This window comes from Pan paniscus, chromosome 5, assembly GCF_029289425.2.
Source record: "Pan paniscus chromosome 5, NHGRI_mPanPan1-v2.0_pri, whole genome shotgun sequence".
NCBI lineage: Eukaryota > Metazoa > Chordata > Mammalia > Primates > Hominidae > Pan > Pan paniscus.
In genome coordinates, this window is record NC_073254.2 from 124,047,630 (window position 1) to 124,064,834 (window position 17,205).

General features: G+C 37.5%; 1 pseudogene; it reads right to left on the reverse strand.

The window, feature by feature from the left end:
• Positions 1–2,379: 2,379 nt before the first annotated feature.
• LOC100968748 (R3H domain-containing protein 2-like) overlaps positions 2,380–17,205 on the reverse strand; it is a 56,109-nt pseudogene continuing 41,283 nt past the window's right edge.

Consider the following 17,205-nt stretch of genomic DNA (forward strand, 5'->3'; position numbering starts at 1 on the left):
TTTGAATGAGATGGTTATTTGGTTAGGAATTCAGCTTAGAAGCTGTTAACACATTCTTGTTGAAATAATGAGGGTCAATTGTCAAAGACATGGAGGACAGTGACATTTATTAATAGAATATGAAATAATGAGGGTCGATTGTGAAGGACATGGAGGACAGCGACATTTATTAATAGAATATGAAAGTGAACTTGATGAAGACTCCCTCTCTTCACCACTACAATCACCAACACTAAGTTTTAATATTTAGTAGTCATGAGAGTCACCAAACAGGAGCCATAAAAGATGATAAATTTCATTTTAAATATATAAAGCCCTCTGAATGCTGAGAATAAGAGGAGATGTCAAATGAGCCATTGACAAAGCTTGGTTGAAAATATATTTGGAAAATTGTCAGTACATAGATGGTAAGAGCATTTGGTTGTTGGAGACTTGATTCTCCAGTTTCACCAAAGACCTGTAGGAACCGGAAACATTACTTAATCTCCCTGAGCCCAAGTTTTTTTTTTTTTCATTTGTAAAATGAATATTATAATCTAATATCTCATAAAATATTGTATAAGTTTTTATCTATATAAAGCACTTAGTACAATACCCATCCACACAGAAAACTTGATAAAAAGTAGCCAATTTAGATGAAGTCATGATGCGGAATGATACTACATACGATGATATCAAAAGATGAAAAGAACAAAGCCATGAGGTAACATTTATATTTAAATAGTGGACAAACAAGAAACTAATAAGTGTATAAAAGGACAGAGAGAGAGATAAGAAAATCATGGGAATGTAATGTTATGGAAATTGTAGGGCCATCAATGTTTCTTGGCATCCATCATTGACCAGGGAAGGACACAACCTGTGACAAAGGATTGATCAGTTGGATTTTCTCTCTCAAGTCTTTGAATTTTAGCACTATGATTCAAAAATAGAAAATTTTAATTCAATACTTATTCATTCTATAAGCAGTAGCCTGAAAAAAATGTTGGACTGCCCCAAATTTCTGAGTTTACTTCCCATGTCTTCCAATTCTTGTGATATCTTTCCCTTACGAATTTGTACATGTTTCTTGCAAACAAACAAACAAAAATCCTTACTGATATTTTAGAAATAAGAGAATAGCTAGCTTCATTTGGAGATAAAATAAATTAAGAACTGATACATCTCCATTAGATTTGGAAATCAGAAGGAGCTGAAACCTGACTGCAGTCAATCATGAAGAGTATGAGAAGTCTGGTAGTGGAGACTGTGAATGTGGGTTTCTCTTTCTAAAGAAGGTATGAGAAGAATATGACAAAAATAAGTTGTGTTAGAGGGAGACTTTTGAGTTTGAATTGTTTCATTAGATGTGAGAGGCATAAGCATGTTTATAATCTAGGAGAAACCAATAGAAAAACATATATTGAGGCTACAAGAGAAAGAGGATTGATGATGAGAACAAGACAGGAAAGAGGCAGGTTAAGAGGGCATAAAATGTGTGTATGGAAGAGATTAGTACTGAACAGGCAGAGGGCACTGTGTCTCATAGACTGGATATATTTTAAGGTGTTATGAGTAGGGAAGCTAAGGAAAATAACCTGCTGACCTTAGTTTTCTCCTTAAAGCAGGCAGGAAGATCTACAATTGAGAATAAAGGTGCATGGGTAAAATGTAGGTTTGAAAACTACAATAGAGAAAGTTAGACTGACTTTTAAGGAGGAAAGAGACAAATGAATAAAGACAAAAGAATTAATCAAATGTGCTAACAGTGGTGTTGACATTGAGACCATGAATATGTGTAACTTTTCGGCTGCCCAGATACAGGAGCAGAAAAATGCAGATTTTTTAACTAGAAGTTGGAATTTGTGACTAGATTGTTGTGTTCAAAACAAGGTGCCAGATAAAACCAATGAATTGAAGTAGAAGGGGATTCAGGGTGAAAGAGAAGAAAAATGAGGAAAAGAGGGTGTGATGGGGAAGGATTTAGAACAGTAGCTGCTGCTGGTTATCTGGAAGAAAATTGAGGGAGCTTGAGGTGATTTAACATGATCATCATCTTTCAGCTTGAATGATATGTATAGTGGAATGAGAATCTGTGAAATCTGAAAACATAGGTGGTTACAAAAAAGTGAACTATGATCTGGAATTAACATTACAGAAGCTGCTAATGAAGATTCAATCCAAAATGGGACACAGAGAACAGGAAAGACAGAGGTCCTTGGATTAAGTAGAGCCAAAAATGTAAAGACTAAATTATTAAATGGATTCAAATCCTTTAAGATTATGGCAGGACTTTGAATGAAGGAAAAGAAGCAAATGTCTATACATGAGAAAGTCTGAATAGCTGACAGGATGGCTGATTTAAAAAGTCACACATTAGTGCAGCTACATGAGAAGAACCACAGGGATGAAAAAGTATTCTTACATAAGACTGGCTGAATAAAGGGGTAGAAAGCAGCAGAAGGAAACTAAGCGAATGCAAACCCATCCCTCTGAATCTATTGACAATAGGGATAAAATCAAAGAAGTGAAGAAAAAATAGACACATTTCTACATTTGATTAGATGAAAATTACATGCAAATTAAGTAGGTTACATCATCATTCAACCCAATATAGCTGTTAGTCATCTGGGATATTTTAGTTTGGTTTTTTTTTTTTTTTGGTGTGCGTGATTATTCACAATCTGAAAATCATAATTCTTAGCTAACTTCCTCATTCTCCCCAAGATTTTTCTCATGGGCAAAAGTTTGGCAAGAATCTTATCACAATATTGATTCCTCTGGCCTAATAGAAGGTCAGAACTCAGCTACATGAGAAGAATCACAGAAGAAAAAGTATTCTTACATAAGACTGGAAGAATAAAGGGGTAGAAAGCAGCAGAAGGAAGCTAAGGAAATACAAACTCATGCCTCTGAATCTACTGACAATAAGGGATAAAATAAAAGAAGTGAGGAACAGAATTTTCTTGCACATTGCCAATCTATGACATGAGAATGATCTGAGGTGTCTTGCCCCTTAGCATTTTTTTTGGAAATCACATTTTGATTGGTTTACTGCAGATGGTTTTAGGATTTGCTTATGCCTAAAACTTTTACTCTCAAAATACAACTATTGTACAAAGTATAAAAAATACACACAGGATAGACAATATTTGGAGCTATAGCTTTAAGATGAAAAATCACTTAATGGCTATGACTTATGTATGGTGACTAAAATACATAATCTAATGACAGTAACAGTAGAAAATTTAGGTTTAAAAATAAGAAATATATACAATTTTTTGATAAAAGTATAAGCTATTATTTTCAAATATTTTCATCCTTATGTAAACTATTGGCTCCTAATTGGGACAGAACTAGTTGAAACAGAAGCAATTTTACAACAGAAGCCCACCCAATTCTTCCAGGAAGATGTGTTCTAGTTTAAGAAGGAAAAAATAAACCAAATGTGTTATTTGAAATTCAAAAGAATTATATGTATCACCAAACTATCTTAAGCTTCCTCAGAGTACAAATATAATACATTCCATAATAAAATACTGTTTAAAAATTCTGAGTAAATGGCCATTCCAAAAAAAGTGCCACAGATCATATATTAATTTCTGAACAGCATTACTAACTAGTAGATTCAGCCAGATCCAAAGGTTTCCGTTTATTCAGTGTGGTGCACAGTTTTGTAAAGTTCCCTTTTGGTAAAATGTCAGAGCTGTTACTATTCATGAATTAAATTACAACTTTGTATCAAACAAAACTGAGCAAAACTAACCACTTGGTTCTTAAAGATACCTTCAAAACACCTTGACTCCCTCGTTGAGCCATGTTTTTATGATCGCTTATATGTAACCCTGATGTTGGTCATACTGATGTCCTTAACAACTATATAATGGTCTCAGCTGGTCTCTCAGCATCATTTCTGGGCCATGTCTCCATAAGATAGGCAGGGTGATCTTCTCAAAATGCAACTCTAACCATGTTATTCCCCTCCTCAAATGTCTGCTATGGCCATAACCACAGCGCTGTAGGCTTTAGCCCTGTCTTTTTCTGATTCCACCTCAAGGCACTCTGCCTAGCTCTCCAATACAACCATATTCCCTTCATCCACAGAGCCTTTGCATGAGATAGCCCTTCTTCATGAACTGCTTTCTCTCTTCTCCCTCTCTCACTACACTCTTCATCTATTTCACTGTTCCTTTAGGGCCAAGCTCACAGTATATTGCCTCAGAGTTTTCCCTGCCACCTCATGTTCCATCAACCTTACCCTGTTGCATACTGTGCTTTGCTAGCACCTATGACAGTTTCATTAATGACAGTCTCCTCCACAAGACTATAGAGCTCGGTGAGGCCAGGGCACGTGCACCATGCCTGTCACTGTATTGTCTATATCTAGCTCAACACCTGGCATTTAACAGTACTTCAATTTGTTTGGTTGAATAAATGAAGAAAATCCTAAATAAAATGACATTTGTGCAAAAGCTTTCATTTCATCAATGTTCACTCTAAAATTTATACAATTTTAATTTGGGAACTTAGAACATTTCTACATTTTTTAAAATCTGAAATTAATTGCAAATAAAAGTGTTGCTTAAGGAAAAATTGTGAAAAGAATTTGTAATGGGCAAAAGATTACTGAGTATTCTTCCAATGGAATGCTGAGTTGTATTTTTTTCCAGTGACAATTTTTTTTATATTTAAAAACAAAATCAACTTTGACCCCAAATAGCCCTCAAATAAAAAAAACAGATTAAATAAAATTTACAGTGAATATACCCAGCAAACATCTATTTGTGCAATTAAACACTGTCTGTTACTGTGGCACAGATATTAAACAAACAATATACAAGTGTTCTTGGAGGTGAGGGGAGTTCCAAGTGTTAACTCTGTGGGGTTTGGGAAGGCAAGATGAGGAAGTGAGAGAATGTGGAAATCAATTTTGTTTATCATAATTCTGTCCATATTTCTGTCCATATAAATACATTCATAAAGACAAAAAAGGGCCAGGAGTGGTGGCTCATGCCTGTAATCCCAGCACTTTGGGAGGCTGGGGCGGGTGGATCACCTGAGGTCAGGAGTTTGAGTCCACCCTGAGCAATATGATGAAACTCCATCTCTACCAAAAAATACAAAAAATTAGTCAGGGTTGGTGGCATGCACCTGTGGTCCCAGCTACTCAGGAGGCTGAGGCAGGAGGATCACCTGAGCCCGGGAGGCAAAGGTCACAGTGAGCCGATATCAGGCAACTGCACTCCAGGATGTGTGACAATGAGACTCCATCACAAAAAAAAAAAAAAAAAAAGGAAAGGGAACTTGAGATGTTTAAAATAAAAATTGGAGAATACTTATTCCTGAACAAAAAATAGAAGAGAAAATAGATTAAAATGATACAAGTGGATGGGAAGAAGAAGGAAGCAGAGGGACCAACCAGGGGAAAAAAGGGGACCCAAAGAAGGAGAGCCTGAAGGAATCCAATGCCAGTGTGGATGTCCCTCTGTTTCGGTCTTCAACACTACTGTCTTAGGCTCCAGTTTAGCGTCAGTCTCCTTACTTTCTGTCTCCATCCACAGTCTATCAGGATCCTTCAACACCCTCTATCCTGTCCCCGCCCCTTCTGGGCTGCTCCCTTCCTCTTCTCCATTTAGTGGGTGCTGGCTCACTCCAGGATCCTCAGGTCATAGTTCTTTTTGGCCATTCAAAGTGTGAAGCTATTCAGGGAGTTGTTGAGATGAAGGGAGGCATTTTGAGCAGCCAGCAGGTTAGGGAACACAGCCATGATGGTGTAAAAGGCAGCAAGGTCCAAGCAGTTGCCATTCTCAGCAGTCCCACCATTGTCCCCTCCACCCCCACCAGGCAGCCCCTGAGCTGGGTCTTGGCACTGGACATGGCAAGCTGCTTAAAGAGTTTGTCTGCCTCGGTACAGGTGATGCCCTTAGGGAGATATGTTACCTCCGGCCCCTGCCCCAAAACAACATCTGCTGTCCCCATGTCAGAGAAGGCAGATTTGAGTGCTTGTCTCTTGCCCTGGTTTTCATGCTTCAGTCCACTCTGTCCCTGGTGTACTGTGTAAGTTGACTGGTCATGCAGCAAGGGAGGGCAGATGGACAGATTATACTCTAAAGGCTGGCCTAAGAGGGAGTAGCACCCATCACCCTGTGCTGGACCCCCAGGCCAGGGGAACCATCTGAGGACAAGCAAGGGACTGAGTCCTGTGCAGACAGCCACCACTGAGGCTGGTGACAAGAGAAGGTGGCAAAGCCTGGGTAGGAGATGTGTCAGGGCTGCTGCTCATTTGTATGTTGGCCTGGGGGCTGATGTCAGGACTGTACAGGTCTCCAGGCTTCTGCCCCTCGTGGTCCATGTTGTAGTATTTACAGTGACTCCACTGGACCCTTGATGGGTTCTGAGTGGGGTCAGGCTCCATTAGCGAAATTCAGCTCATGACCACCACACCTGGTCCAGAAGGTGACACTCCTGACTGCTACTGCAGCATCTGTGGTAGACGGCAGGGAGAGGGAAACTGAAGCATCTGGTACTGCTGAGACCCAGGAGGTTGCAAAACCCCAACAGTAGGGCTTGTACGGTTCTGCTGAGCCAGTGGGATCATGCTGTAGTACACTGGTATGCCCCCTGTTGGGGGGACTCCTTACCCAAACTGGCTCACAGGGGCCAGCATGAGTTGCTAGAAAGGGTGCTGGACCACATTTTGTGAGTAATTACCCATTGAGACTTGGTAAGAAGGCAGTGAAGTGTACTGAACCACCAGGCCTTGCATCTGGGCCTCCATGCTGCTTCTCTGACTGCTGAGCAGGCCCTGGTTCTGTGGCTGCTGGACCCCAGTCATTCCTTGGTAAGCCACCTGCTGCTGGTTAGGCATCATGGGCTATAAACTGGGCTGCTGGGATGGCTGAGCCAGCTATTGACCACATCAGGATCTGTAGGCCACCAGGTGAGAGAAAGGTCAATATTGCTGGTTGGAATTAGGATATTGTCCAGGGGGATTAGAAAGAAACCTGGAACTGTTGAGAAGGCTGCATGTAGCCCCGGGGTAGCAGCACTTGCTGAGTAGGTGGTGCATGGCTAGAGGTGGAACAGTTAGAGGTGGGGAGGGACTGACCCATGGAAGCCATGACGAAGTTAGTCCACTGACGGTGCTGGGAGATGAGTAGGGGCTGGAACAGAGCTGCCGATCAGTCAGTTGCTTTAGTAGAACCTTGGCAGCTAGGGCTCATTTGTCTAAAGGACTTGCTGAGGTCATCTGTCTGTGAGATCATGTGATTATTCAAGGGTGGCTGTTGCTGAGGCGTGGGTGGGAGAGCACAAAGTTGCTGCTGCTGCTGCTGCTGCTGCTGCTGCTGAACAAGGGAGAAGGTTCGGGATAGACTGGGATGAGGTGACCTGGTTGCACACTTCTGGGGCATATAGTGCCATACCTGGCCTGGAGATCCTTCCTGCATTGCCACATTTACTGCTGCCAATGCAGTCACCTTGGGTGAAGATAGAGATTCTGCTGAACCTGCTGGCTTTGGTTACAGAGGGTCGCATGTTCTGGACAGAGCCACCAGTGTTCGTGCTGCTCCAAGGCCATGGCTCCAAGGGATTTGAGTTCACTGTTCTGTTCTGGCAGCTGCTTGAGGTGCAGCTGAACCTTCTGCAATTCCTCCTGATGTCATTTATATATCCTTTCTGGCCAGTCTCTTGGGGGGCAAATATTCTCTCAGACCCTTGGATATTTGTCCCCTTTCTCTTCTATTGACTTGCTTCTCCTTCCTAAAGCACCACTTTTATTTGTAATTAATTTCAGATTTTAAAAAATGTAGAAACATTCTAAGTTCCCATATTAAAACTGTATAAATTTTAGAGTAAGGATTAATGAAATGAAAACTTCGTACAATGTCATTCCATTTAGGGTTTTCTTCATTCATTCAAAGAAACATATTAAAGGACTGTTATATGCCAGGTGCTGAGCTAGATATAGACAATACAGTGATAGGCACAGTACACATGGCCCTGGTCTTACAGAGCTCTGTGGTCTTGTGGGGGAGACAGTCATTAATGTTGACAGTTTCATCTATGAAATGGGCAAGTATTGTTGAAATTTAAGGAACATATTCACATGGACAGCTGAGTAGTTAAAAATTAATTCAATCTTTTAAAGCCACAGTATGGGATATACCTTGATTTTTTTATATGTCATTTCTTTGATCAGGATCTTCCACCCTAGAGACATAAAAATATGCTAATTTCTCCAGTGATTACAACAGGATTAATACTGGTAATCATTTGTTGATCCTACAGGGAAATGATAATAGCACATCTATACTAAAGAATGCTACACATCAATAAAAAATAATACAGCAAATCAATAGATGAGGACATTGAAAGACTACCAAGATATTTTACTAAGTACAAAAATGTTTTGAGATAATATATATAGTATATGATATGACATCACTCATTTTAAAACTCCACAAAAGAGAAGTATACATTGATACATACATACATGCATATATATATATATGTGTGTGTGTGTGTATATATATATATATATATAATTAAATACATCTGCAAATACATAGAAAAATAGTCTGGAAGGTATTCATCAATTGATGATAGTTGCTATGTTTGAGAAAGAAACTCAGATTAGAGCATCAGACACTTAGTACTCAAGATAATCAAATCATTGGTTCTATTTGAGTTAAAACTATGACATTGAATTTAAGTACAACTTATATGTTTATAATTTTTAAAAGAGAAAAAGAAAATAGACAAATTATACTGAAGAAGTAAACAAGTCTTGTAGTGACCACTTTTAGCACCAGCAAGTGAAGGCAACCATAGAAGAAGAAAAATGATTTTATCTCTGACATTTGAACCAATGAAAGGATTCTTGTGCCAGAAAAAAGAATGTGGTCGTGGTCTTCATTAAAGGAGAACTAAGAAGCTATTGCCTACTCTCCCCTCATTCCACAAATGTGGGTAAGAATGCCATTGAAGGACTGAAATGCAGAGCTGCTCTCCCCAAGTCTCCATGGAGCTCTGAGCTCTAAGAGGTAATTTTAGGACCACCTCTGAGGAGTGGCATCTAATATCACCTAGCATCTAACTTAGATAGTCACGAAATCTAGACCAGAGTCCATGAATGAAAACTGTACATTTCCTAAATTTTAGGAACTTTCTTAAGGTTGTCATTTTTATTTTGTCTTACCTGTTCACTTGTGCTTATTCTTAGGAAGAGAAATAAACCAGGAAATTGGGGAAACCAGTCAATATTAAAGGAGAAAAATTTGCCAAGATATTAAATTAGTTATGGTAGTTTTATAAAGCAAACGCAAGCAAGATATTCAGGGTTCATTGGTGTGGAGGCAGAATGATAGTTCCCCAAAGAGGCCTCCATCATAATCCCTTGAAACTGAAAATATATTACTTTATAAAGGAATGGGAATTTTGCAGATGTAAAAAATCATCCTGGATTACACGGGTGAGAGTAATGTAATCACAAGGGTCTTTTTAATGCATCAGAGAGAACCAGAGAGAGAAAGAAGATTTAAAGATGTTATAATCCTGGCTTTGCAAATGGAGGAAGGAGCCACGGGCCAAGACAACACACAACCCCACCAACACCTTGATTTTAGCCCTGTGAGACATTTTATATTTCTGACATGAAAAACCATAAGACAAAGAACTGTGCTGTTTTAAGCCACTAAGTTTGTAGGGATCCTGATTTTGTCCCTATACTTTAGGTACTAATGGGCCTTAGAAAAATTTGTTGTCATACTACTTTATATATTACAGATGAGAAAATTGAGAGCTAAAGAAGTGAGGTGATTTGGCAGTCAGCTATTAATGAAAGAATTAGGACTAAGATGTTCTGACATCTCCAGATGATATGAAAGATGGAAAAAGGAAGAGAAAGTGTTGCTCACCTTCATTTTCCCTAAATTTTTGTGATTGGCAAATATAAAAATTGAGTAATATCAGGTACATGCTAAGGTTAACCCACACTGTATGCACAGCAAATGCAACATATTAGTAAAATCTGGGGACTGCTCAATGCAGAGTTAAATTTTCAAGAGAAGATGTATGTAGAGCTAGATTTTAAAGTAAATTAGAGATATTCATTTTCTGGTTTTCTCTAAATTTCTCTGTAGTAACTTTAAAAAGGTACAGTAGTGAAAGATAAAGGCACAAAGATGGGTTCCTTCACATATTAATGGATAACTAACCAAAGACTAATAAAAATTCAATGATCATGCTGATTAGATTATTCTGGATTGTTTATCACCCTGCAGGCAGTGCCTATACCCAGCTTCTATTACAAATTATGCAATTAAATGTAGCTTTGGAAGTTGTATTTGCATCTCTCACAGAATGTCTAATTTGTTCCAATAGTGCAGAAGGATAATGTCTTGAAAGTTCCAAGGATCAAAATAATCATCTGAGGTCTTTTAAATAAACTTTTTTTTTGTATCGATAACTAACACACACAAACAAAGCACAAGATAATAAAAAAATCTTTCTATGAGTTTAGTAAAATTCAAGAATTATGAATTACAAGGCTTTTGAAATGATAAGTTTATAACATGAACTTGCTTGGGGATGCTCTAAGCCAATACATTGTGGTACTTTTATTTCTGCCACAAAATCTTTACAATTAGACAATATGGAAAAATATGTATTATGCCAAATAGGTATATAAAAATAAAAGTACTGAGAGGCTATGATGATTTGGATCCTTTTTATGTATGCTGGGATATCTTGAAATTAATGTTGCTTAATCTATAAGTGGAGAGCTCCCAGCTGGTGTGTTTCCCATCTAATTGAAATGCATAAGGATGAGTCAACACAACCTTATTTGTAATTAAATTTTGGATTTAGGTTAAATCTACTTGCATCATAAAAGCTTGTGGACAAATCTCTTCTTAGCAATAATGCAAATAGAAATATTCACATTTTATGAAATGCTAATTTTTGGACACTGGCAACAAATAATAATATACACAAAAAATAGTTAGACTGTTATAATGAAAAAACATTCATCCAAACTGACATGTACTTTGAGATGAGTTAGTTTTGCAATTTCTCATCCTAAAACATTATTTGTGTCATCTAATATAATTCAAAATCCTTCACTAGCCTGTAAGACTGGGAATAACTTCACATGCTTATTACTTCTTAGGCATTTTTTTGATTAATAGTATCTCTTCTAATGTAGATCTACAGACTAACTTAAACATAATGTGGATATTTACAATAAGTAGAGAAAAAAGAAAAGAAATATATCATTCAGTGAAATCCAATACTTTGGGAAATTTTTTAAAAAGCTGAAATTAAAGTATAAAGCTTTTTCACGGTTGTACATAGGCCTTGATCCCAAGCCCCACACTGAGGAGGGTCATTGTGAAGGTTTGGCTTTGAGTTTTAATATCTACTGTAAAAGGATCACCCAGGGAAAACAAACTATCCTGAGAGGACTTTTAATAACACTGTTCAGCTATAATATTTTGTAAAAGCTCCCAGCATCTTTTATACAGCCTCTCTAAGGGGATCACAGATTTTAAATGGAAACAGGAAGAAATGCACAATTTTCCATTCACCTTGTTTTTTAAAGCCCTTAAAGAGTTAAAATAAGTTTTTATATCTGGCTTCCTTTTTAAAAAATATCTTAACTGGTAAATTATGATCAATAATAACAGAATATTGTAAACTATATGCAGGTTTGTTTCTTCCTAATGAGGGGCAGACCAGGTAACAGTCCAGGCATAGCAGAGTAGCCTTGGTCTGGTGGCTTCACAGTGTCGAGATCCTTCTATCTTACTACTCCATCATCCCCAGACTTCTGCCTACCACGCTGCACCCCCAACATGGCCTCAAAAATTGCTCTCTACCCTATCTGTGCTGCTAATCATTAAGGAAATGACCCAGGCGTCATTAAGCATCAATTCTTTTAACATGCCAGGGGTTGGGCTTAGTGACAAGGCCATACATAAACATCTCATAAGTTGGGAAATGAAGTCTTTACTCTGGTTGTCTTTTAATCCACCTAAGTTATCAGGATGCAATTAGTTTAGAGGAGAGAAAATAGATATTAGGAAAAAATAGCAGATCTTTGCCACGTCATCCTAGTAAAATTTTGAATAAATCAATATAATTCAAAATTATAGTTGGGGTTAATTTCCTTAGGAGATGATAACTTTTACAAGTGGTTTCAAATAAAACAATAAAACATTTTTTAAAGTGTTGATATGTACATATATATGTAGATGAATATACAATAGCCATGCATATGTATATATATAAATTATATATCTATTTGCATCAGAATTATGATCTACACTTGTTTTATTCAAAGAAATTTTTATATATAAAGCCTTATGTTGCCATAATTCCTGGAAGATTAAACAAAAAACTCTTAATGACTTTTGCCTCTGCAGAATAGTTTAGAAAAACTTAGCATTGTATGCCCATTTTCTTCCATTTGAATTTCTTATGTGTACATATTGTTTTTAATTTGAAATAATTGTTCTAAAATTAAAATACCAAATAAAAATGGCACTTTTACTTTCTGAGTCCTTAAAGGGGTCCTTTAAAGGACTTTCAAAAACATTGAAAATGGTGACTGTAGGTAAAGAGTAAGGAAAAGGAAAATCCAGCAATTTTGATAAAAAAGATGTTTTATGCTAACTATCTCTAGTAATGGCCACTAACCTTTGGTTTCCATGTGTGTGTCTGTTTTGTTTTGTTTTTTATTCATCCTGAATTCGTTTTAAAATTTCATTCTTATCCTTTTTGTTTCCCAAACTGAAATACAGATTTTCATAAACATCTCAAGTTTGGATATTAAAACATATCTATATATATTTTATGCTCATAAATAATTTTCCTTGCCATTCAAATATTTTATTTTTAAAAATCATACACTGAGTTTCATATGTATATTTTTGTTTTCCCATCATTTCCAAGTGTGACCACTGCTTCGACTATGTCCTCCCTAATTTCATTCATACTTAAAACCAAGAAAAGGGTAGAGTTCCATCCTTAACAACTAAACAGGCACTTTGGACAATATATTTTTGGCAATGCAACATGGGCAATATTTATCTAACACGGCAGGGAAAGTTCCCACTCTGTATTATAAAAAGGAAAGCCAAATATCAACTTTTACAAAAATAAAATAAGATGGAAATTTTTAACAAACTTTAAACTATTTTCTTTCTTTTCTTTCTTTTTTTTTTTTTTTTTTTTTTTTTTTGAGACGGAGTCTCACTCTGTCGCCCAGGCTGGAGTGCAGTGGCGTAATCTTGGCTCACTGCAAGCTCCACCTCCCGGGTTCATGTCATTCTCCTGCCTCAGCCTCCCGAGTAGCTGGGACTACAGGTGCCCGCCACCACACCCGGCTAATTTTTTTGTATTTTTAGTAGAGATGGGGTTTCACCATGTTAGCCACGATGGTCTCGATCTCCTGACTTCGTGATCCGCCTGCCTCAGCCTCTCAAAGTGCTGGTATTACAGGCGTGAGCCACCGCGCCCAGCCTAAACTATTTTCTTAAAGAGATTTCCTTATTCAGAGATCTTGAATAGCCTCCTGATCAGTCATACAGAAGCAATTCTTTATATAATTTATGAATGTGGTTTTCATTTTGGGAAGAGAACTACCTTTTTCTATTATTGCTAACATTTTTGCTTTAAGGTCTTCTATAGGACTAGGTCTTTTTGGTATTGTAAGAATATTTTCCTCTTTTTTTTTTTGGAAGGATTCTTTACCTTTTGATCTTGGTTTTAATGATTTTATGTCTTTTTCATTCTGGTTTGATTTTTGTGCATTTTTGGCTGGAGTACCTTATATAGATTTCTTCACTGGAGTTTTCTTCAGTTTCCTCATCATCAAAATTATTGTCATCATCTTCTTCTTCATCAGCAGTATGTTGTACTTTTCTCTGTGGAAACTTGCTACCACTCCCAGGGGCAGACCACTTTTCAGATACACTTTATAGTTTCACATCCTCCTCCTCTTCATCTTCTGACTCCACATCTTCCTCCACAGCCTAAAAGTGCTGTCTACTAATATGCACAAGGTCTGAACTACACTGCAATTCTAAGACCATGGATAGTACTATTTAAAATCTCTCAGGGAAACAGTTGGCTGTACAGACATTTTTTTTAACATTGCCAGTGTTGCTTTAATTGAGCTGCCTTCATAATTCATTATCCCTGTTTCAATAACATTAAATTCATTCCTTGTACCGGTCTCTAAACTGACCATTCTTTTGTTGTTGTTGTTGTTGTTGTTGTTGTTGTTTTTTGAGACGGAGTCTCCCTCGCTCTGTCACCCAGGCTGGAGGGCAGTGGCATGATCTGGGCTCACTGCAAGCTCCGCCTCCCAGGTTCACGCCATTCTCTTGCCTCAGCCTCCCGAGTAGCTGGGACTGCAGGCGCCCGCCACCACGCCTGGCTATTTTTTTGTATTTTTAGTGGAGACGGAGTTCACCATGTTAGCCAGGATGGTCTCAATCTCCTGACCTCATGATCCGCCCGCTTCGGCCTGCCCAAGTGCTGGGACTACAGGCAGCTGCCACCACGCCCGGCTAATTTTTTGTATTTTAAGTAGAGACGGGGTTTCACTGTGTTAGCCAAGATGTAAACTGACCATTCTTAGAGATAACTGGTGTTCATTTTAATCATTATTCATGTTAAAGTGATAGTCTGTCAGTCTTTAGTTCACAACCAAAAAGACAGTTCTGGGTGCTCAGGGGATCATGTACATGTCCATTGAATCTTCCATGAACTGGTAGCATGCATTTAGGTGGGAGATAAGGCAGGGGAAGGTAAATGACCACTGCCCCAGAGAATAGCCACATAGGATGGAATCACACCAGGTTTAGATACTTTAAATTGTTTCTTTTAACTTTCAGAAGAAACAATCCTCTGGTTAAGGAAAAACAAAGTATATTCATTCAAAGACTAATTTCTTAGGAAGTTGTAAGTATATGAAAGCAAGGGTGTGTGCCCAGGAACTTTATCAACTATAAAAAGGAAGGATTATCACCTCCTACGATGCCTTCATATTACTTGTTCTAACAATGAGATTTGCCATTAGTGCAACTTGCTACAAAGTAGACTTTAGTGAAACTTTTAAAGCAGACGGTTAGGTGTGATTAGGGTGTGCTATTAGACACCTCAAAATATAGGAAAAAAATACTTTTAACAGGGATTGTCTGTCAATGCCTGAAATTTACTTTCCTAACTTCACATTACTTTCTCATATATTATAAATTGTCCAATCCACAGTAAAAGCTTCAAGCAGGGAACCTTTTTAAAAATAAAGAGTGAGCCATTATCTGAATATCCCTGAAACAGAAGAAGTAATCTTGATGATGGTATGCATGTGATATAGAAAAGACATGTATATAGTAATTAATTCTAAAAATATCATGCAGCAGAAAGTCTACTGGACAGGAATGCCTTGATGGCATTTCTGATTTACTGCATGAGTCAGAAGCAGCCTCAGTTTCCTCCCTTGCAAAATGAAGGACCTAAGTGGAAACCCAGTGGAGAATATTTCTGACCATTGCGTCAGAGAACCTGACCCTGAGTCACTGGACTGCCATTTCTCTACTTTGTGTGGTAACTAGTTGTAAATCCACAGAGCAAGGAGATAGTGAATATAACTTTCCTCAGCCTTGCCTATTCTAAACTGGGAAACACCACGCTATCTCTTTCAAAGAAGATTTGGGTCTGCTAATTGGAACATGAATCATTGTTCACTAAAATTTCACATTTGTATCCTTTGAAAGTAGAGCCATTTCATTCCTTCCTGTGGGTTTAGATCCCTTTGCAATCCATACATATGATGTACTTAATAGTTAAATGGTCCTTGCATTTCCCACTCTTAGCTGGCTGCTAAAACAGATGTTCAAAGTGTAAGCTATTTTAATCCAGTCTAGCATATTTGAGGCCCCAAATCATCAGCAGCCAGAATCTGGAATTCCTTTGCTACTTCCAGTCCTGAGTGGGTCTAGTCAAGCTGAACACACCTGTAAAATGAGTGATATCTCATCTACTCCCCTCGTTTTACCTGTACTAACTTAATAAAATTATACTCTTGTCCCATTTCCCTAACCCCACCTACTTTCATTGGGACCAGGAAAATCACCCCAAACCTTTTCAATCCCATATCCTAAGGAGTTAACCTTATAGTGGCATCTCTAACCACTGCTTGGTGTTTCACTTCAATCCGGATATCAACCTCTGCATAAACCAAACTTAGTATCAGAATAAAACAATTGCCCAGGGCATTCTGCTGCCAACACACTATTCCCCCTTGCTTAAGCCAACAGCCTAAATGGGGCTAAGTGCACTAGGTCTCCTTAAACATTTTAATTGGGCTTTCTAGTCACTGTCCTTGGGGACCACCACTAAACTTAGTGGTCTAAACTGAGCTTAAAACATTTCTACCATCCCCTGGGTTTATGGGTGAAGATCCAAGATGTTTTACACCTAAATCCTTGTGAATTATGACAATTATATCTGCATTGATACCCTCTTTCCTACTTACTGAATTCCTGCCACCTTATCCTAAAACTAGATGTTGACCTTATACTTGGAAAAGCTTTTTCTCCATGTACATTTTTTAATGTCTTTATGGTATGCCCAGATAAAATAGTGAACAAAAACTAATTTATTCTGAAACCTTTCAATGTTCTAAATAATTTTAGATATTCCTTCTCTTTACTTAAACTCCTATTTAAATGATTTAACGTTGATATGGTATAGATAACGAGGCTTGTGTGTACTTGTCAGGAACACTTACATTTAGAATTCCAAAAGCTATTTTTGAATTTTCAAATTTTCTTGGTAATTCAACATCTCTAAAGAATAATGAAAACTGAACTATGTTTGAATGATTCATAACACACATTCCATAAAAATGATATAAAAAAATATTTCATAGAATTGCATTATCTATATATTGTTACTTTAAAAACAACAAATTTTCCACATTGGCCAATGTATTTATCTTTAGTAAATATTTATGTGTACATATGACATGTATAACATATATTAATGTATTCTTCGATACCAGTATTGTTATCATATTTTCTTTTGTAATACTTATTAATAGTTTAATAATCAGATTGAAATCATTGGAAATGTAGTTCTGACTAAATAGTTTAATGCAGTTTGACTAAATGTAGTTTAATGACTAAATAGTTGCCTCACTAATCTAACATTGCC